This window comes from Acanthopagrus latus, chromosome 3 (assembly GCF_904848185.1).
Source record: "Acanthopagrus latus isolate v.2019 chromosome 3, fAcaLat1.1, whole genome shotgun sequence".
NCBI lineage: Eukaryota > Metazoa > Chordata > Actinopteri > Spariformes > Sparidae > Acanthopagrus > Acanthopagrus latus.
In genome coordinates, this window is record NC_051041.1 from 11,824,616 (window position 1) to 11,849,046 (window position 24,431).

Sequence of the window (24,431 nt, forward strand, 5' to 3'; positions counted from 1 at the left end):
AATAGCAGGAAGGTCCGATTCTTATTGGAGGACAAATTGGGAGTAGAGGCCACACTTCAACACATACATAACAACTGGTATGATGGTGAGTATGAGAAGGCATTCACAGTGTGAGTCCTTTGATTTGATTGAATCAGTCCAGTCTGACAAATAATGGAATGTTTTAAACTGTCTTGACATGAATGTTTGGGGTTGATGCAAAGATCAGAACAGCTGGTTGATTTGGTTGCTTTGACAGTGTGAGTACATGGATGTTGAGATCCATGTACTCCTGCCATACACAAATACAAGTCAAATGGAGATTACAGATAGTCCGGAAATGATTCTTAAATATATCAAAGCTCTGAAAAGGACGTAAACCAAGCCACTGTCCAAAGCAAGGAAGTAAAAACACTCCTTAAAAGGTGATGTGGAGGAGGGTCAAACAAAAGAGTATATAAACCAAGAAACGTGGACTAAAGCACTTCCACTCCCTCCAGACTTGGATCAACACAAGAAATGGAGTACGTGAGCAGCTTAAACATCGCAGAAAGGACTTCAAGAAATTTACAGCAGATATCATCATGGAAATAAAAGTGGAACGGATTAACCATTTTTACTAACAAGCTGTGGATTATAATTTGGACATTCGAATACTTTTGTTCACTCGGCTGGCATGAAGTTCTGACTTTGAGGAAATCTGGACATCTCAGGAGCAGTCGTGAATTGCCTCAAGAGAAGGAGTGGCTGGGGGCCAGTTATCTGGAAGATCAAAAAAAAAAAAAAAGATCCAGCCCGTTGAGCTCCAAACCCTTGGAAACGATGCCACTGCTGTTCCAGGAAGGAACCTCTGCTGCTCCATTTACGCTGAAGGCACCTACTGCCTAATATACACAAACATATGGGAGTACCCAGATGGGACTCAAATCTCAAATCTTGAGTGATGGAATATTTGCAGCATTCAGTTCTCGGCTACAAGCAGAAATTGACAAGAAAATAAGAGCACAGTGGATTAACCATTTTTACCAACAAGCTGTGGATTATAATTTGGACATTGGAGTACTTTTGTTCACTCTACTGGCATGAAGTTTGGACTTAAAGGAAATTTGAACTATCTCAGGCGAGGTCATGAAGTGCCTCAGGGACTTGGACTTTCAGCAGGAAGGGAAATGCAAGCCATGGAAAGATCTGACCCTCTCAGTCTCACCTACATTCAAGTAATTTAACCAGCCTCAGCACTTTTATATTTATTTGTTATTTAATGTATTGTGATTTTATCAATATGGATTTTTGATAATGATTCATAGTGAACGAGATAAGTATTAAGCTATATGCTTTGCCCTTGCTAAATTTATCCATTAAAACCAACATAATATGGTTAAAGCAGAAAGTTGTGGACATTGTGACATACTGTGGTTCTTTAATGGGAGTAAGAAGTGGGTGATAAATGTGGAAAATAGAGGTTCTTAAAGGTTACTCTAGCCTAACAGTGTAACAGTCCCTTGTGGTCTTACTAAAGACCCCTAAAATCCAACCTAGCACTTTACCAAGTGCACAGATCATTTAGACGAGAGCTGCCATTAATGGGCGTGGCTCGTGGCCATATCTGACTCAGGGGCTATTCAGGTCTAGCTTAACCAGTCCCTATTTAAAATCCCACTTTTAAAGCAACCTCTTGTAGGTTTAGGGACCTAACCCTTTATAATGGAGAGCTGGTCCAGTGCCTCCTGGACAGGGGTGTACTCGGGATCTAACGACAGTCACGACATGTTTTAACAAGTTAGTTGGCAAATTATTATTTTCATTATGCTCAATTACTTGAAACTTGTGTATTCTTTAATATAAAAAAAAGAAAAACAAGGAGGTACTACAAATATGTGATCATTGTCACAATACATTTATGACTATTGACTGAAATCTCAACAGTGAGGACAGCTGGACAAAGATTTGGCAAGCAACTATTAGTGGTTCTATTGTGACTGCTTAGCCAAAAAATTTCCCACATTTCTCTAGTTGTTGGTTTTACACTGTGTATTTAATATTGAACAAGATAAAAATTGACTAAAGGTGACATTATATATACACAGTGAAAGTACAATGAGTTTCTATTTTAGCTCTGTGATGGACTGACCTATCAACATTGTTTCCTGTCTTTGTGCCCAATGCACTCAACGATAAACGCCAGTGACAGATGTGCTTTCCCTTGGAAACATCCTTTTTCATCTTTTAACAGAATGTGGTGAAGCTTTAGAAAGACATCTTACAGAGCTACAGTGCTATAGATAGAGCAGCTTCACCAACTATGATTGGCCAACCTACTCCAAATAGCATCTTTGTCGCACAAAAAATAAATCTTCTATCAAATATTCCATGGTCTATGTATCCATCAATTTTGCATACCTAATCAGAATCCTATCTGCGCATGCACTTGGGGAATGACAAATAAAACCACAGTTCACCAGTGCATTGCAGGACTCCTGAGTCATTCAAATCAAAACTGTCAGTGTGAAAATCGAGCAATGCTCACCATCTATTGCTTTATATTCCTTCAATTCAATCTTTCATTGCCAGCAAATTAGCAAAGCCTTTCCACTGTAATTTGTAGCTGTGATATAAACAAAAGTGTCCCGTAGGAGAGATGTGCTTTGGGACGTTAACACAATATGAAAAGATTGATATGTGGCCTTATGCTTTGTCAAAGCCCACATTGCATATCACAAAGCTCTATGGGCAGCAGTGTTGGCAGCTGTCAGAACCACCAGGAGGTGTGCCAATTTGAGCCTGAGCCAACACAACACGTCAGAGCAACTGGCACAGCACAGCTACTGTCCCTCCCTCCAAACACAAGGTGACCAGGTTGTTATGAATGTACATCTGTAAAACATCTGGTGAGCTATCTGTGGAATATAAACTCACTTTACAAGGACTTCATATTGGCTGTTTTATGGGTAAATAATTTCTCTATAGAACAGCATCATTAATTTGCTTAGAGTACATAATTAGGAATAGTAGTATGGCATCACAAAGCCTCTAGCACCCACTACTTCCATGACATCAGACTAGAACAATTTAATTTTTATTATATATTTTGTAGTGCTTATAATCAATATGATGATTGCTGTTGTTTTTAACATTATATAACCACCTAAATCACATGCATGGTAATTAATCTGCAAATGAATATGGTTTTAACACATTAAAAGAAGATGTGTAACCATCAAATGAGTAACAGCCATAGATAAATAAATATGTCTTACAGGAGTGTGGAGGCCATGTACTGCCTCCAATACCCATTTCAAATTCTTGCTCCATTTCTCCCAGATGCTCATTGAGTTATGACTATTTCTCCCTCTGTCTCTCTCTCTCTCTCTGTGTCCTAAGGCAAGGTGACGAAGAAAGCACTGACTATGCTTTAATGTGTATCCAGTCACAGCTTGTCAGCTTTGAACTATACTTGTCTGACCATCTTCTCCATGCCCATCAACCAGCGTTAGAGAACTCTTATCCTAAATTGATTCTGCACTCCAAAGATCTATGAGGAAGGGCGAGCACAAAGCGAGGACTGACAGCAGACTTGAGAAGCACTTAGGGCATGTGAAAAGAGGCAAGAGAGGGGTGTTAGATAAAAATGGGTGAGGAACGACAGTGATGTCTTGTTTAGCTGCAGGGCAGAGGTTGGTATTATAGATTTGCCCATGTGTCTTTGCACCTTATCCCCTGTCAAGGCTGTGCTAGTGGAGATATGTGTCTGTCTCCTGATCCTCCTGCTGCTGGACAAAAAAGTGATGATTCTGCTTTGGTCTGAGATCTGTGACTGAAAGCTCTAAGGCTTAATCCTGACATCAACTAATGTGATGTGACAGGGTCCTTGGGCAATATGCTGCCCTATTACCTGCTCACTCTCTCGACTAAAAGTTTCAGCTGAATGAACAAAAATGTGTCTGAAATATAAAAGTTACTTGGTTTTACAAGAGCAACAGAATCATATGAGATCAGAACTGTCAAAGTGAGCCTGGGTGATGTGGCCTTAGAGTAATATTTGTAGGTCATCTTTGGACATAGAATAAATATATCAACATTTTAAAGTTCCCCCTAAAGCACTTCATAGATGGATATGATTAGAGCTGAAATGATTACTCGAGTAACTCAAATAATTTGATTACAAAAAATGGTCGGAGAAAATCTCTTCCTCAAGGGTTCGTTTAATTCCTATCACCAACGTTATGTGGCCTGCATAGCTCAGGGATCATTTTTCCACACGGACTGTTATTGCGGACACACACCACTACATTCAGAACTGAGCTGGCGCGATGTCGGAGAGCCAAGGAACTGTCCGTAAAAGACAGAGAATGTCCAAAGTTTGGGATCATTTCACACTTAAAAAAGGAGATAATAAAGTGCAATGTGTGTACTGCAAAGCAGAACCAGCGTACCACAACAGCATGTGAACAATGATTCATCATCTGACCGAAAGCATCTAGTAGTTAACACCAGCTCACCAAGTGTCGCCGACACAACGTTAACATAAACATTGATGTTAGCTAATTTAATGTAGCCTACCATCGCTAGTTAGAACATGTTATTTGTAGAGGCTGTAGCCGGATGTCGGTATAACTAGATATCACGCTAAGATGTGGAAGCTAATTTGCAAGAGAGTAATAGCCTACACCAAATAACTCCTTTCCACTCACACACACTCATCTTGTCTCTTACACTCTCCCTCATGCACGCGTGCACACACAAACACACACCCTTACTCCCAGTGTGAGGTTACCACCACACAATATAGGCCTACTCCAGACAGTACTAATAGGTTATTTGGTAGTAATGGTTAATGCTGCAGATGCACATATATACAAAACCCACTTGCTTGTTCTATTAAACAGGCCTGTCATTTTTGTAATGCATTATTTGGTATTGTTGTTTAATAATTCAAATTCATTTTTTATTAGATTACTTGATTAATCGATGGGATAATCGGTAAAATACTTGATTCTAAAAATACTCAATAGCTGCAGCCCTAGATATGATATGAAATAAAGATATTTTTGACCAAATAACTTGATATTTATATTGTAAAGCTATTGTCCCACTTCTACTAGGGATGTTATAATGCTTAATCAGTCAATTGTCATTCCCCATTGAACAGATTACACATTTATTAACTGACAATCAGAGATGGGTCAGTAAAAATCAAAATAATCTTATTACAAATGATTAATTACTAATACTTGCTTACCAATTATGTTCCAATGAAATACAAAATAGTTGTCTGAGAAGAGCATGTATGTAGTTAAAGCAACATTTGTGTGCTATTTGGCACTCCCCACAGTTTCTGAGTGCAACACCACTGTGGTCAACACAAATCCCAGTTCTGCATCAATTTGTCAAATGAAGGTGCCAACTACATACAAAATTCATTATGTCATAACAGTGTTATGTCTTGAAGGCTTGTATGATGAAGTAAACGTCAAAGTTAAATCATGTTGCTGTACAACACAAATAATCTGGGATTCAAATAAAATAAAATCACAAAAATGATATTATATTTTAGCCACGTAGTAGGCTTATTATGGGTTGTTTTTTGATATGACAGTTGTATAGTGGTCAGATGTCAATATTAAGTCATTATTTTGTGTTATTTAGTTCATCATTCAAGTAACCTGGTGTTTATTTCATCTGTTCTTACATTCTTAACATGGGCTACTTTGATTCAGTAGTAGTAAATTTGGAACTTGCAGCCCTTAACAGTTATGCCATGTCATGTCATAATATCCAAGATCTAAGATTACATATAAAGTGTAGTCATGATACAATATAATATTGATATATTGCCATGCAGCCCTATGTCAAGAACTATTTCTTATTTCTCATCTTATTCTATAGTACCAGTTTCTATCTGCATGAACAGTTAGTGAGAAATGCTCACTGTCACTGAAATAGCACTGAAAGGGGGATTGTCCAAGAAAACACAGAGCAGAGATTTTGGCTCCTGAAACACAGCTGTCCCCAGATTTGAGAAATGATGCTATTTAGGCAGTGACACACTTGTTCCACAATTCAATCTGTGGTAATAATCCACACTTGGTTCATGGTTTCTCAGCTTTAGCTAATGTGTGTCAAAGGATTTCTGTTTATCAAAAAACCTTTCGAAAAAGCTGTTTAAAAGGGATTTCTGTCTGGAGATGGAATGATATGATTGTGGTGCAAAACACCCACGGAAACAGAAAATTACGTATTATTTAAAGTGAAAGGACTCCCATTTTCTTGAAAAATGTAAGCTTGTGACCGTTGAGCTGCCTGAATTTTGAGCCTGTATCAGACATCATGTACATTTCTAGTATTTAACTGTGATTATCTATTGCATGCTAGATAGTAGAGTCTGTGTTTAGGTATGTAGGTCACATATATAATCAGGAAATAGAAATGCACAAGGATGCAAATTCATTAATATGCTCGTTTAGCAGGATTTAACATTTACCAGAGACTATGGCTGGACGCCAGCTTTTGTTACATAAATCCATGATGACATAGAAGTTGTCAGTGTGCCACTGATACCACTTTATCTATCCAGTGTAAATACACGTGGACCATATGCATGAGTGGGATGGTTACATAACAAACAAATCTACACAATGCGGAAGACCAGAAAAGTATTTTTGTGCACTATTTCAAAAACCTAAACTACAAATCTCAAGCTGCCAAAACACTAGATGAGACACTGTTTTAGATTAGTTACTGTTAAATGTGAAAATAAATATTAGATTGGAGCAGATGCAGCACAGAACACATCAGATCTTGAAACTTACTATTCTCCTCACAGTGTTTCTGTCTCAGACATGACAGCTCTGCAGGGTGAGGAAGTAATTAACAAGGAAAATGATTAGTCTGATTGTAGCAACGGAGAGGCAGGAGACAGGAGAAGCACGTCAGAGAGATAGCAGGAAGGAAAACTTCTGACAATGACTGTGACACAGCGTGTGCGTGCGCACACACACACACACACACACACACACACACGCTAGTGACTGATTTCCCCCAGAGGCTTCAGGCCTGGACCACGGCTGGCTTTAGAGATAAAAAACGCCCTGCTATCTCTTGGAGATTTCACTCTCTTATAAGTTCCATGAAAGCTGTCGCATGCGTTTTTTTGAAGTCGGCATGAAGCACGCCTTACTTTTCCTTGCATGTTTAAATCCATCTTTGTAGTTCATGGAGTTCATTCTTACCTTCTCCACAACCATGCTGCTGCTTAAAAGTTTTTTTGCAAAGGTTGCCAATTACCTTATACGTGTAGGTGTTAAATGCGAAAAAAAACACAGGAAAGGCACAGAATATGGATTGATTCACCTACTTCCTGCATTTCTCAGCCTTGCACATAATGCTGCTTGGCTGACAGTATCCGACTGGGTGTGGTGACAGCCCATTTATTCTGGAGGCCCGCTGGTATTTTTCAGATAGTAAGCGTACATCTGACATTTTCAACTGCACACCTGGGCGAGGGAACATGTCCACTAATAGATTGTATCAGCAAGAAAGTGGTGTTTGTGCTGATCATGCAACAGTGTATGTAGGTGTGTGTATGTGTGTATGCACAAGTGATATTTCAGCCACATTTATCACTCACATACTGCAAACTTACATTGCAAAGGCATGTGCTGAAACTTTAAATCTAAATGTTACAACTTCAATTAGTGGCACTGTCGTAACTGTTCTGTGCTAAAAAAAACAATATAAATGCTATATTGCAGGAATAATCGTTGATGATTCAGCTGCTTGACCATTTTGTCGCCATGACAATCAGAGTGATTGGTAAACAAGCAACAGAGATGTGTATGAATGAGTACTTTCACAGTTGTAGCCTATAGACAGGTCTCTCTGCTAAAGTTCATGTTGACAAAAAAACATTAATTTCCTGGTTGCAAAAACGGTTGCACAGGATCTCCCTGCATGGATACTTTAGTTGAGCCCTTTCCACCCTTAGAAACACAGTATGTAGCTGTAATTTTTATCATAGGATGACTTGAAAAATAAAAAGCAACTTTTTGTTTCAGATGGAATAAAATGTTTAAAAAGTCGATATGATTAGATATGTTACTGTCCACTTCAGCTGATATGTTCCTCTGGTTTAAGTACATAAAAGTTACAAACACTACACATATCAAAACACAGCGCTAAAAAACAGAGGAAGATGCATATAAATAGCAAAAAAGTTATATGAATAAACCAGAGGCAGTAGCAAGTTGTCCCTGATGCAGTCATTCTGTGTGGAATAAAAGACTCCTTATATATGTTCCGTTGGCGTTTGGGATGCTGAATCAATGGCCAGATGTGAGCAACTCAAACTTTGAGCACACTGTGTGTGAGATATCTGCACTTATCTGTTTTGCCTTTCTATGTACAGCACTCCCAAATATACTGCGAAGCTGTGACAAAGATCACTGCTTTATGGCGTGCATCTTAAGTCAGTAAACCATCAACCTACTTAAAATTGTTGAAAAGGAACATGAAATGAACCAAATAAAAAAGTCACATTCTGTTGAATTGATGTTTCACACAATGCCCAACTTTTTTGGAATCTGGGTTGTAAATGTATTCATCAGTAATTGTGTAGTATGGCCAAAAACCTCAGACGGAAGAGTTTTTACCTTTGGTGATGCTACAATAAATCAAATGTAAAGAGGCTTGTTATGGGAGATAAAGTGCAGGTTAAAATTACTTGTCCAGTCCTTTCAGGTTTTCTGAGGACCAATGAGGCAGATTACATCTCCCGGGCCATTTGGACCCATCTGGTCTTTTTCATCTTTTCGCTTGAGGACATCATTATTTTCCATCACTCCAGCTCAGCTCTGTAATTTGATCCTTGGTGTCCTAATGAGAAAGACAAGGCATTACACAACTCTACCTAAAAATAATATCCACCCTTAACCAACCGTCCTGCTTACATAATCAAATGACACATATGTTTTTAATGCGTGTAAACAGAGTGACTATTACAACGATGAATATTTTTTTCACAAGGTCTTATTGTTATCTCATTGTGATTTTGTATTAAGGGCTTCTATTGAAAGTTTTCAGCTTGGATGCCAGAATCTCCCTCGGGCAATGCATGTAACATACTCTGAACTGTGCACTGTTCACTGAGGCAAGCAAAAGAGGCAAGTTAGAGCACAGACATGCAGATGTGGTTGCAGTGCTGTGCTGAAGAACCTATTGACCTATATGAGCATCTTGTTTGGAACAGGCAGGGATAAGATGGAATGCAACTCAGATCTACACTGACCTTATGATTCCTCACACATAACTGAGTTTATAACCAGTAAGCCCTCAGGCAATAAAGGCACACTGAAAACTCTTTAAACTCTGCACATGCAGACAATTAAGGCCTTACTTTGCATTCTAACAGGGAACATTTGGTCAGTGTTCAGCGAATAACTAATTAGGGTCCGCCTGTGTAACTGTGATTTAAGAAATGACATTAGTTCAGCAATTTCAAACCACAGATGACACATGAAACAGGAGAAATAATTAAAATGCCTAAGGCTTGTAAACATTTAAAATCAAATCTTTGCTTTCTGTCAGTCGGCTCTATTTTCTCTGCCTTCACAAAACAGTTGCTTTCCTATCTACGATAGAGCCTTCTTGTACAGAGCCTATCTACTTGACAACACCCTGCAACTGTTATCTTGTTGGCCTTCTGAATCTGTACCCATTTACCCTAAAAATGATTTATTCTTTGTTGACATTTTTTCATGTGACAAGATACAGTTTCACTCTGGCTCAAAGAGAAAATCACGGAGGGCAGAAAGTCTCAGTTTGCAGAGCTTTGCATGAGACAAGTGGAGGACCTTCTGGACAATATGATTTACTTCACAAACAATGTGTTTATCTTTTTTTCTTCATCTTTTTCAGATCACAGTTAATAAATTACAAATAAATTATGACTGAGTGTAATTTATGTGAGGTAAGTAGAAACTGTAGTCAGCTCAATAAGGGCATGTTATGTCATCAAAGATAATTAACAATCAGATACATAACTCACTGCAATGATTGCTATAACAGCATATTTCAATCAGATTAGTTCTCACTGCAAAAACTTTGCACTCCCATTATTACTGTTCTGCCCAGGCCAATTAAATAAAGATTAGCTGAACCGGAGCAAGGTGCTTATTGTGTTTTATGAGTTTTGGAACCATTCAGCAAAGGTTCTGAAATATTAAGCAATGCATTACTCCTTTGAAATGTGTAACATGATGCTGTAACACAGCTGATTTCTCACTATCACTTCTTGTGAAACTAGAAATCTGCTAGAGGCATTTCTGAGAACACTGTGGATCCTGACTGATAGCTACCTCTGTAAATGATCAGCCAAGCACATAAGTGTAGATGGTACTCGTTCATTTGCAAAAAGATTTTCTTTGAGTAGTTCAGAGGTAGAATCAATTATTGTGGCTTGACTCATTTCATACTCAACCATTAAATAGGGTTCCTACAGGGGTTTTTTTTCCCCCTTCAATTATTGAGTTCAATTATTGAGTGTTTCATTACATAATAGTTTCTTTTATTACTAAAAGAATAAAGATGAACGTTGTCATAGGATTTTAAATTAATGTGATAAACTCATTACTAGAGTTGCACCAGTTAATCATTAATCGAGTTAGGGTACTTTGAGGAAAAACAAAACAAGACATTTGAAGACGTTATGTCGGGCTTTGGAAAGGAATATTTGATTTATGACCCAAAATGATGATCAAGGGGTTGAAACTTCAATGAAAACCTTTTTGAGTTATAGCCCAATCATTATCATTCATTTGCAGTTACATTTCTGGCCACAGCGCCAATATTCACTCTATCAAGTTCAGTTTTGGAATTTACCAACTCCTGGGGGAAACATTTTGCTTCTAAGCTGTGAAATGATCCTATATTCACCTGCTATTAAGTCTGTCTGTCTCCATCTGTGATTAGCATGTTGTGTTACGGGTTTTTATTACAGATGCACAAAACATTTGTTTTTAAGCCGATAGATATTTCCATGTAGATTCATTGCAATGAGCACCCTCTCTCACATTACACAGTCATTTCATATTTTGGAATTAGCCAAGAAAAATTATTGAGTGTTGCCACTTTAGAGGTGGAGGGATCAATTCTGGAAAAGATGGTTAATTGTCAAGTCTGATATTATATTGCCACAAAGAAATACTGTATTGTTGACTCTCAATCTCAGGTCATCAAACACCAACAAGCTGAGAATGAGGCTCAACAATCAACTAACCCAACACAAAGAATCAGAAGTCCTATTTGATGACTTGAGAATGACTCTCAACAATCAGCTACCTTTCTCAAGAACTACTCACTCCGGCTTTAAATCAGTCCCATATTAGCATTCAATGGCACGATTGGTCACTGATTATTCACCCTCCTTGACACAGGAACTACATACCAACAATGACAAAGTGAAAACGACACAAGCAAAATCAGAAAAGCCACCCTATCACGCAACTGAAAATCAAAAGGGTTTTTGTCGTGCAGGTCACTGGATTCATTGACTCTCATCTAAAAAAACATCATTAGTTCTGATGGAGAAAGTACAATAAAGCCTTACAGATGAGAGAAGAAATTTACTGCGCACACAGCAAATCTGGTTGCTTAAGGCTTTCTGGATTTTATGGGTGAGAATGAAAGAAGGGCATTAGTAATTGGAATTATTAGTGAAAATTGGCCATGGCCGGCGCTCTCGGCAGCAAAATCCAGATTGGCTTTAAAGCACATAATCCCCAGCTGAAGCTTTCTCTGACTATGTCAGTGAAGTTCAGGTGACAAATACAGCTTGGAAATTTAACCAACCAACCAACACTCTGCATCTTTCAAGTACTATAAGGAACACAGAAAAACACCCACTGCACCAGAAGAAGTTAAAAATGCCTGTGTGCAGTCTACACCCTGCAAGTATGGTGTCACAGGGGGAGAGAGAGGGTCAGTGAGAGAGTGTGTGTGTGTGTGTGTGTGTGTGCGCAAGCGTCAAGAGGAGGATGTACTGAGGAGTCTCAAGATAGTAATCTATCACACAGTCAACTAGCCCTGTGATGTAGCATAATGCCACCTTGGTATTCCATGTGCATGTGCACACCCACCCACACCTACACACACACACACACACACAACAAGGACCCACAAGGACAAACACATCCCATAAGAATCCCAAACAGCCCGTGATGTCACCACAGTGCTATTGGCCACCTGCAAAGCCTGTTGGTGAGAATGTGCACGTGAGTGTGACCAGGACTGACTAATCTTGGCCGTCATCACAAATTCCCTGCCGGAATCATTCATCAAACTCTTCTTTGTCCTCCCCTGACACAAACCACACACGTAAATACAAGCAGCCTCGACTCCCAGCTCCAATTCATCATCCTGAGCCAAGTGTTCAACTTGCCAAGTGTCCCCTTTGCCCCTCTGTGCCAGCTCCACTGTTGGTATTACTTTACTTCAGCAAGCTCACACCTGAGGCCCGGACACATCTGCATGCTTTGCACCCCACATCCACAAAACACACACACACACACACACACACACACGTAAACGACAAATATACATCATCAATACATAAGGGAAGGAAACTGAGCTAGGATGGAGAGAATAAATCTCTATTTACTGACACACATGAAACACTTTTCCCTTGATTAAAAATGTACATGCAGGTGCAGTAGGGACTTGTAATGGCAATGTACCGAGTTACATCTATTCAATTCAACCTGCTGAGTACATATACAAACAGGATACATGGGTTTATGGTAGGGAAAAATATGACTACATCCTTCTGAGAGGATGAAGCACCAATGATTAGACTGCGCTGCATTAGCACTTCTCTTGTCTAGTTTACCACTTTACAAAACACAGTCACAATTTAGGGTTCAGTATCATGGCCAAGGACACTTCCACTTGCAGACAGAGCAGTCAGGGATCGAAACAGTGACTTTCTGATCAGATGATCAGTTGCTCTACATCTGGAGCCACTTTTTAAACACAAGATCAATGTCATTCTGGTCTATATTATTGTGAAATTAAGATGAGGAGACAGAAAATGCCATAGGCTAGTAAAGTAATACCAATTTATGTTGGATGGTAGAGGTGAAACTACCCAAGGGTTAACTCATCACAGACCGTACACTTGCAGTCACGCAATGTGCAAGAAATCACAGCAAATCCATATGGACAAAAGAAAAGGACTGGGGCTGGAAATTGAACTTGGGACCTAGTTGCTGTGAGGTGACAGTGCCAGCTGCTGAGTTACAATCATGGCTCCCAAGAAAGTCAAGTTTTCAGTATACTTACCAGAAGCCTGTCAAAACAGACAGAGATCCTCTGTGCCTCTTAACATCGTATAGGAATGTAAAAAAAAAAAAAAAAAGTACTGAGGAGCAGCAGAGGCCAGACCAATATTTACAGACTGTAAGTATGATAGACTGTAGGCGGTCCTCGCTTTCCCGTATTTATTCTAAGATTACATAAAGACTTTGGTGATTAGATAATCAAAGCAGCGGTGGGCTTACATTTGAAGGTGCACCATAATGGTTTTTCCAAAAAGCTTTAAATCTAATGGAATATAACTAAAAGGCCAAGGAGATAAAGCAATTACTGTCTGGCCAGCGTCCTAAGACCTGAAAATTCCATGAAGTCAGATTTGTCCTCTGGCAACAGGAACGTGTGTCCTCTGCTGGGATTTGCAGCCCATCACACCGTTATGTAACTATCTTTGGGGACAGTTCCTTCCAGCACAGTTTACAAACACACTTGCATGGCTGAGAGGATGAACCAGGAAAGAGGAACTCGCAGTTACATACTTTGGTGAAGACAGATGAGAAACACTTCTTGTTTTCACTCAGTGAGCATTGCCAGAGCATGATGGTGTCATTACAATATTCTGTGCTTCCTGCCAGAGGTCAGGCTGTTTATAGGTTCTGGAGTAGCTGGCCAAAGAGAGTTATGAAGAACTTAGAAAACCAGTGGGAGCAGTTGGTTAGTGCTGACAAGGAAAAGACTTTCTGACACTGTAAAAACTCCTTTCTGCTTATGGACAGGCGAGCTTACATTCTAAAGCCACCAGCTTTAAAATGTGGATGTTGTATGGATCATTAGGTATACATCTATTTCTAACTACTACTTATTGATTTCACTTGTTTAATACTTCATTGTTGATAGCATCTACAACAAACAATTGATTAAACTATGAAGCAAAAACTCTGAAATGTTGTTACTACAACTGATACTATTGATTATGAAGCATGTCAAATACAAATATCTGTGTTTTCTGACTTTTGCAGCCCTGCCAAACCAAAAGAAAGTTCAAACCTAATTTCAATAACGATTAGATCTAGGATGCTGTCCAATGCATTTCCTACACTGAGAAGATCAGATCATTTTTAAGTCATGAAATGTTTAGGGCTTTCAGGAGCTTGGACCACTCGGGGTTTTATAACAAAACTCAAACTAGGCTCCAAAGCTAAGAATTTCTTCCGACATTTTCAGATGGCTCAAATGGATTTCTCCACAGGGATTAACTCGAAGAGTGAAGTCAGTAGAGTGTAGATTTCTGCCAGGCAGGGATGCAAAGATTGCAGCTATATCCACAGGCACTGCGGATAATACACGGATTGGGGGAGCCAGTGCATATACATCTACATACTGACAGCGATGGGTTGTAGGTGGGTGAAAAACACATCAATAATGAGGAAATATGAATTACATTGCCTATTAACAACTACCGTTTCATTAATGTTAAAGCTTCTATAACAGGAGAGAGAGAATTTGAATTCTCTTCTGCTTTAGAGTTTTGTTTTTTTTTACAGTTTTTAGTTTTGATGTTCAAATTTCTCACGATATTTACTGCATGCATGGAGACCTTTTTTTACTGAATGCAGCCTCTTTAAGCCCTTAAGTAAATGGTTATTCACTTGTACATCGATAAAACACACAAGAAATCCCCTGGACAACTTGCATTTCCTAACATAACTCACAAGGAAATACAATCTACAGGGAAGGTTAGAGGTGAAGCGTTTGTGTGTTGGACGTTAAATCAGAGAAAATAATTTGTTGCGAATGGGGCACCTAAATGATTTATGCATACCTGCAGATTTGAATGATGTCAGAGCTGATATCTGCGCATCACTATCATGTGTATATTGTATATTTGGGGCAAACTGAAGCAGTTGTTGATCACTTGCAGCCCCTACTGGCCAGGTAACAGTCGATGGTGAGCAGTCAATAAAATAGGTTTTTCAAAACTGCGAATCAGCGCAACCCCCAGAGGCATATAGTCATAAATGTGGACTAAAATAGCAGGATGATTGGGTCCAGTAGTGTGTAAGATTAGATGCACAGAGATGCACCACCAAACAAATGATGATAATAAAGGATCATATAAACTGTATGTAAATTAACATAACATAAACGTACAGTTAATTAGCTGTAAAAATGGAGTGGAAAAACCTGAAAACAGCTTATAATTGCTAGCATTAAAACATGTATTAGGTGCATAAATTGCATGAAATTGTTAACCTAATCTTAAGAGGCCATAATGTGGTTGCTTATTTATCACATAGACGCTATTTACTCTCTTTTCAATATTGCACAATGACTCACAGACGAGGTGCCATACATCCAGTATTTAATCGTACTTTCCCCAAGAGGAATCAAGTCATCATTAAATACTCCCTACAAGACTGTGTCATCATCTGTGGCTCATATATCTTTTGCCTAATGAGGCAGCAATTTATGATGATGGGCTGCCATCATTGTGGCTTTAGGGATGAAAGTCCTCATTCACAACAGAGAAGACTAATTCATTTCCTTTTCTAAATTCTTTTCACAAATGCACACATTGCTTTTCCATTGCCTACTCCTGTTTTTTTTCCATCTTCCAGATGTTGCTATAGGCCAGATGTAAAAGGTATAAACCTTGGCTGAATTCTGTTTGCCACACACATGTGGCTCCAACGAGCAGCGATGAATACGAGAAATTCAAACTCTAACAGCACGCACATTTTGATTATTTTTGGAGTGCCTGTGAACAAAAATTCAAGAGTGACTGGCTGACACAAGAAAGAAAATGATGTGGGTATTTACCGGTTGATATTACCAATTTATCACCCTCATACAGTTTGTGTTAAAAGTCCTCACACTCCCCTATCTCCCCTCCTTTTTACATCCTCCTGTTTCCACGGCACTCATCATTACAGTGATGAGGGTAAATGGCACTGGCAGTCAAGACAAGCAATTACCTTGACCCCCCCATGCCCGCTCCTCAGTGCAAATATGCCTTATTTTCATCCAGTTACAATAATTAGTCACAAGGCTGAGAAAATGGGAAAACAAGTTGTTGTATGCATTTTGCTACAAGATTTGCATGACGTACTGCCAGGTATCAATGTGTGCACAGAAACAGGATGTAAGCGAGAGAAAATTGACAACATTACAAGCCATAAAATGCAAAATGAGTGACAGTGAGAGTGCTACTGTATTTATCAGTTCAGGGTTTTACAGATAAATCTATCTGGGAAAGCAGCGCACATTAATACTTGCAGTGCACTAACAATGAGGAGCTGCAGAGACGTCTTTATACTTATCTGTAGTGGCAAAGTCACGTTATACTGCTGCTTAAGGCACTACACTGCACACTTACTGCAGTATGCATATCTGTGCTCCCATTCCAAAGCATAGCTCTGTTATCTGAAAAATAGTATGGCTGTGCATACATGTTTAAAAGAGGTTACAGCCATGCACCGAAACACTTAGGGATGCCATGTTTGTGCAACAAAAATGGCACTCGTCATGTCCAATCATTATTATGCAGCCACACATTGTCATGTTGCATTCAATGGCTTCAAAATGTGCCTCAAAGTCAGAATTTGTGAAAACCACATTGTATTCATTTCTTTTGTCTCATAATGTTGTAATGAAAGGCTGTTAGATTCAAGCCTCGATTAAAACCCCCCCACTCATAATTCGCTTCGGTTCTTGTTCACTGTTAAAAGCAATTTGGAAATGAAGCTACTCAGGCAGACATGAGCTACATTTAAATAATTTCCATCATGTTCATCCTCGCACAACTCCCAAGACATTAAAAATGCTGTCAGAAACTTTTTAAAATCATCAAATAATTTTTTTACATATAAAGTCAATGGGATTTGCTAAAGATTGCCGGCACACACTGACCATTACATTTTAATAAGGGCTTGGATTGTATCTTCTTTGAATTTCTTTGGCATCTATGGGATAACACACATTGCTTTTCTTTTAGTGTTCTGTTGCATAATGAATAAACATCCAAGCTGGCTGTGAAATTTAAATATGTTTGTGAAATTGTCCTAAGTCTGCAAACAAACCATGGGAAACAAATGTTCCAAATTCACATGAAACTTAACAAATCTTAGCATGGTCTGGCACTGAGGGCGGCGCTTTCCAACAATCTACCTGTATTTGTTATGGTACACATTCTTATAAAAACAAAGAAAATCCATATCACAAAAAAGGCTTTTATTCGTGAACACATGACATTTTCTATTAGATCTCCCCTTGCCTCCCACACATGGAACCAGCCATGTATAAAATGCTCTCTGAGAGAACCACAAAGGCGGAAAGACAAACATTAACTCTCACTGTGCTGCGTTTCTGAAAATAGCTTCACTAATTAGTTAGCTACAGTCACTGCATTCGTATCAGCGCAGAGTTTACACAGTCATCATGCAAAACCAATCTCACTCATTATTCAGTGAAATCTAGGCCACTTCTAATCAACAGTCACACAAACTAAGATTAGATGATTATAATAACCAATATACCGATGGTTGCAAGAACCAATCTAAATTGATGGGGGGATAATATAAAAAGACTACCCCATCAAAGGCAACCAAACCTCTAAATGGATGGGTCAATCCATCAGTTTCTGGCTTCGAGAGAGCCAGACTCCCTCTGCCAGTTCCTTAGTTCTCTCTGACAACTTCCATTCTGCCCGGTAGCGTAAATCTTCCCTGTCATCGCCCGAGTCTACCAGCTCAATCCTCAGGAACGTTTCTCTCTCCAAGATCATTGATGCAAACAACGAGTCCTGAGGTTGTCTGGCTCTTGGCAATCTCGGGGAGGAACGTGAAATCCCGCGAAAACGGGGTGGACCACTTTTAACCCCCCTGCTTTTGACTTCCTCTTCCTCATGTTTCACCGGTATTACATCTCTATCATTTGAAGTAGATGTACTTGAAGAGCTCTCATTGGTTGATGACGAGCTGACAGAGGTCTGTGTGTCCTCCAATTGGTCGAGGTCAGCTTGGTAGGCTAGTTTCCCGTTACTTTGCCTGAAGATGGACAGACAAGGAGGCCATCGGAGGGACAGACATCTGGTCATTGCCACCCATAATTCCTGAGGCCTGAATAAACCTGACCTCGGAGGTTGATCTGTGTTGCAAAAAGTATCGCGCTTCTCCGACCGAACGCGTTCTGCTTCCACACCAGCCCCCGTAAGCTCTGGGACATGTACTCCATTAGAGTCTTTTGGTGACACTTCTTCTGTGTCCTCATTCCTCGACTGTGAGTTATCTTCTCCAAAGCTGAAAGAGCCACTGAATTTCTGGCTCCTCTTCATCACACATTCTACCTCGACATCTGAATCTGACGATGACTCGTCACCTGATGAGCATCCACGTGGTGACAGCTGATGTTTGGAATCCGTTGACCGTGGCTCTTCATCCTCCTCGGACTCAGAGGAGCTGCTCGCCCTCTGGCCTTTCCTCATACTTGGAAAAACAAGCCCCTGCTTTCGCCTAATTTGTCAGCTCCGTGGTGCTGCTCTTCTTTCAGCGTACGAGAGAAAGATTGTAAGGAATGAAGGAATGTAATCAAAGCTACCACAACAACAACAACAACAACGGCGACAGCAGCTCTGCTAGCATGGCACTTTCTGACATAATCTCTGCTTCAAGAGGCACAGCTTTGGCTACGGAGATGGGCAGTGATGACGCTGTGATGTCATGTGCCCATACACACACAAACCCACACAAACCCCTGCATGGCTATGTGTTCACGCTCCAGTCGAGTGAGCGCTGACTTGCCTCAGAGGGAAGTGATGTCACATTGCATGATGTCATACCTAGCTGCGAACCAGGAGTCTAGAATTTGGTCTGTGTTTGTATGAGAGTACAGATGGTAAAAAAAAAGCCCTACCCACAAAATATTTGACCTAGATGTGCAAAACAGGAGTCTTAATAGATACATGTTTTTTTGTTTTGTTGTCTGCCTATCACTTCAGTTCTTCTTGCAGTTATTGTTGTATTGGTATTCAGTTCAACATAGTATATTTACTTTTAGAAAAATAATTTCTGTTGCTCCATGTCTATGCAGTTCCAAGCAGTTTTTCTGTAATCTGTTGCATTGCATGATGCTTTAGCAAATAAAATATAAATATTGCAAAATATATTATAAACAAAAAAACACTGAAGTTGTATTCTCAGATTTTTTTTAGTGCATCAGAAAGAATTGTTCAATTATAAATTTACTAGAGTTGTGGACTGATCTGATCCAATATTGGCATCAGATGCGACTGATTCACTCATTTGCTATTAAAGTGATGTCACAGATTGATGTACGGATTCAGACTCCATAATCTCATAAATTGATTGTCAATTGTCTTCAAATTTTTTAAATATATATTCTTTATGTATTTTTTTTAATAAGTAGCCACATTATTCCTAGCCCTCATAATACATTGCAGGGTTTCCCCTAGAAAACTTGCTAAGCCTGGTGGTAGGTTGGAAGTGTGGCCCACCGGCAGCGAAGCATGGTTTTTTTTTGTGAAAGGGGCCTGACACAGGCCAGCAACTGACTGATGGCAGTACCCTACAGGTAACAGATTCATGACGTAGTAGAGTTTAGAGTGATTCCACACTGCCTTGCATTAAATCAATGTTAAAAGTTAGTTGCTGGGCAATTTTGTGCTTTAGGAGCCACTAAAGGCATTTAAAACCACCAATTATGGTTTCATGCTCCATATTAATCACTGACTCGAATGCTGCAGTGAGTGACAAGCCTACAACATGAAAACAATGCAAGCTAACTAGTGGATATTTCATTATAATCAGTGACATACATTTATATATTAAACAATGTGGCACTGTTTACATTTGCTTCTGCTTGCTGCCATATTGATGCAGGTGTGATGGTGGAGAGACCCAACATGAGCGTTTAGCACATCTTGCCTATAAGTAGTGCAAAGAGCTTCATTAAAAGCTTTAATTAATTAGCTGACTTAATATTGTTAATATTTTCACGCAGGACAAAACAAACTAAACAAAACATACTATAATTGGTCTGGTACAGCCATCCGCTGAATTTCTGGTCTACCAACTAATTTTGATTAAATCTGCTGGTTCTATGTTTACCATCATGGCACGGAGAATGCAGCTCTGCCACTGCAGCGGATGACGAGCTAACATCCATGCTAGCTGCCTCATCGACCCGTGGCTCAGCCAACGTTGCGCCGCTGCACTCGTGGTCAACAGGTGAGACAGCGTTTTCTGGCCCTTTGCGTGTACTGACAGTAGCAGTGGTTTGTGGGGTGTAGGGTGTTAGGTGATGAAAAAGACACCTGACCTCAGACCCACTTCGTGTTCACATGTTGACCATAAGATGTCACCATTGCGCTTTCAACTTTGTTACTGATGTATATAAACCTATTTTGAATAAATAAATAAAAACAATGCTTAGCCTGGCGGTGGGAAATTTAAGCCTGGTGGGCTATACTTATAGTACACTGCCTTGCACAAATTATTAGTGTTACTTCTTGCACGTCCTTACTCACTTCACCGGAACTGGCATTTTCCACGGTTACCAGACCATAATCCTCATTATTTGAGCAACTGGTATGGCATATCATTAATTCTTGAAGATTTTGGTTTATTGAGTCTACACTACTAACAATTGTATAATTGTTCAGCCCACGTAACTATCACTTTTAAAGCCCTGAAGGTCCAGCCCATGCATCAGTTATCATGATACTAGCCCATGGCACTGGAAGTAATGCCCATAACCATCCAAGTGGCCACCCTAGGACACTTGTGTACAGTAATCTACTCAAAAGTAGTTGATGATGTATTTCTGTGTACTTTAATAGGCTTTAGAAGCGTTAGAGAAGCGTTAGAAGTATTGAGTCAATAAAAAGGTGCTATACATATTAAAGAATAAATGAATCATTCTAAGAAAGTGTATTAGTGTCCTGTTGCCATAGAAAATGCTGGTTTGGCCATCAACCAGGAGCCCACCAGAAGTTAACAGGGTCTATTCTGGGCTGAGACCCATTATCCTTAAGTTCCATGGATATCCATTCTTTACTCTTTTTATAATCCTGCTGACAAACCAACAAATTAACAAGGAGAAAATGGAATACCTAATTCTTTTTCATAGTTTTCATATTTTAGAGAGCTGTGGGGCAGAGAGATGAAGGGGGAAAACAAAGACTCCCACCTGCAGATACTTTATGTCTAGTGGTGCGAGAGTATGTGTGTGTGCGTGTGGGTGTACCTCTGACTCCACGCCGACAGTGACTGTTAGGTCACTCGCTATCTTCTTTGCGCTTCCATTTATGGTTATGGGGTTTGCTCAGACTGCACGTCTCTCAGGTCACTCATTGTCCTCCTTCTTGCATCACTGTTATGCTAAAGAACACTAGTCACTGATGACTACAGGCTAGCAAACCATACCATACCCCCCCCCCCCACACACACACACACACACACATACACGTTGTAGCTGATGAAATCTGTTGAGTAATTTTTGGTGTGTAGGTGGATGCATATCATTGAGACAGAGGGAAATAACGGTTACAGCACACACATTTCGCTTTAGGAAATATTTGCTATGCACTTTCATTCATCTTTAACAGTAAATGTGATGCTGCTGATTAATGTGCAGTTACCCCCTGAACTAGCTCTGTGAAAAACATGTCACACCTCCATTGGTGGCAATGAGGCAAGAGTGAAGTTGCATTAACTACAACTTCAGATCAAAATCAGATCACTGGTAGAGGTTTTTTTTTCCTTTTTATAATTTTTATTTTTTTTCTAAATTGGATGATTTTCACCGGTAGCATTTAGCACCCATTTTATCTTTAACGGCTTTAATCAGTCAGACAAAGCGGACGCAAACAGATGCACACACAATTCACACGTAGAGTTTGTAAATGTTAATGTCATCTCACATTCATTCAAGGTAAATCCTTACAAGATACAAGAACTGAATTGAGTGAATATTGTCTCTGAGCTTTTATATGGGTCCCGTAGTATATGAGTCACCGATGATACGTCAGGATTGCAGTGGTGGGAGAGCACAAAAATATGGAGAGGCACACTGCTGCCTCTACTCTAAAATGTCCCCTGGCAGACTCGCGCAGGGGCTTGGCTGAACACCACGGATCCCTTGTGTAAGTACGAGTGTGTCACTGCAGTTTTCTGCAGCGTCTTCTGGCCTGAGCTGTCTCCCTCTGCGGAAATTACAACGCTTTGTCACTGAATAATGTACCATAATAGTGTATGTGTTGTGGAAGATAGGAAGCTGAATGAACATTCAATTATTAAATACTATCTGGATGTGCCTTTTTTCCTTCCCTCTGCTTTTCTTTTCTTCTTTGTTTACACTGTTTTGTTCATATTCACATTGTTCAAAAGTAACACACATGGAGAAAAAAAAATCAAGAGGTGCAATAAGAACAGAATTTGAGTTGAAAACCATTCATTTTACAGTTTTGACTACATGGAATCTTAAGTATTGTGTTGCAGAGAGATCTACTGACGTTAGCATGATAACCATAGTCATTTCCCTTTCCTGGTCCAAAGCTCCTGTGCTAGTGATGCAAACACAAGCTGCCAGGAAGAGGCTGCCAGGCTTTGAAGCCAACTTTTGTAGCGTACAAGCCGTCGCGTAGTAATGACTCGCTTGACTGTCATAATTTGATCCATTTGGTTGAATAAAATCTGGAAAGTCCAGATTTTGATGTAATGCCCGTGTGCAAACGCCAACACATCGCTGCTTCTCTGAGATCCAGTATTGCCTGTGTGACGTCAGTCAGTTGCAAGCTTTGCCACACCTCCGCAACACACAAGATTTGCGATTTGCAGTTTTTTGTTTTTTTTTAAGTTTCATCCTCCGCTGTTATCTGTCTTTTATTTGTTTGTTCGGCCATGACCGTTAACAGAAATGGAAACTGCTTACTCCCAACACCAGCAGAGACCAGGACAAACAAACTCTAACATGCAAACCACCTGCTCTCTCTGGCCGACCAACTACTGCTGGGTGAACGCGTCACTACCTGTGCGCCGCTCGTGATGTTTTCCGGCAAAGTCGCCACCGTCACCGAGTGTACAATCTTTGGTATTACAGCAAATGTAAAGGCTTTCCTCAGTGGGCCATAGGCTCAAACATCATTGTGTTACCTCATTTGGTGGTAGCGAGTTAACAGATATTTATTTACATGAAAATCTATGAAATTATCGATTTAATATTTACAATATCGATTAGGTAATAACACAAACTCGAACTCATGTAAATAAGATTCCCAGATCCCCGTTTGAAGCTGGAGAGGTGGCAGGGTCCGCCAAATATAAACAAAGTAAAGAGTTAAATTAGAGTTAAATTATGTTGTCCTTTAAGGTCAGTTTGTTTACTCGGTCATTAAGTTAGTTTGGTCATTAAGCAATCTGTCAATGATAATTCACTTCTGATTAAATTTTCTTCCCCAAAACTACATAGTGCACCTTTAAATTGCTCTTTGTAAGTAAGAAAAGGCAGGAATCAATGAAACTGATCAGTGTAGCCTAGCTGAAAATATTTTGAAGGGGCTTATTCCTACAAACGTGTTCGTATGCCAGACAACTTCCCTCACATTAATCTCACTATGGCTTTGACTGCACTTCATATCAGCACTGGTGACAAGGAAGCCACTTTTATCTCCCCCTCATAATAAGGTAGCTTAATAAAAAGAGACGTCGTTTTCTAACGTGTGTTCGCCTCAAGGACAAAAAGCAATAACTTGTCTTACTGAGGGAGGGAAAACAAAGAAGTTGGAAACACAGCGTGGACGCCATCATGAAAGATGCATACAGGCTTTGAACTGCAGCTGCAGATTAGCAAGGCGGAATGTAGCATGTTCCCGCTATCGCAGCTATTTTAGGCCGCATTCTCATTCATTATTAACAGAAAACCCGGGGTTGGGAACCGTATACAAGCCATTAAACTCACCCCGAGGCCTGCTGAAGTTCGCAGAGATGTCTAATTCATTAGGAGCAGGTGAGTTTAGGGAGCCACTTCAGGTCCCTGAGACGGGCCGCGGCCAGAGGAGGGCGCAGCGGACTCCTCACACTTCCAGGCACGGGAGACGAGCTGGAGCCAGAACAACGTGCGGATGTAACGCGACT

General features: G+C 39.9%; 1 protein-coding gene across 1 annotated transcript in view; it reads right to left on the reverse strand.

Moving 5' to 3' along the window:
- Positions 1-24,395, reverse strand: part of dtnbp1b (dystrobrevin binding protein 1b) — a 77,897-nt gene extending 53,502 nt beyond the window's left edge. Inside the window, exon 1 of the mRNA XM_037094075.1 lies at positions 24,256-24,395. The gene's annotated coding sequence lies outside the window, so the exon portion shown is untranslated. The remainder of the gene's footprint in view (positions 1-24,255) is intronic.
- Between the last annotated feature and the right edge of the window lie 36 nt (positions 24,396-24,431).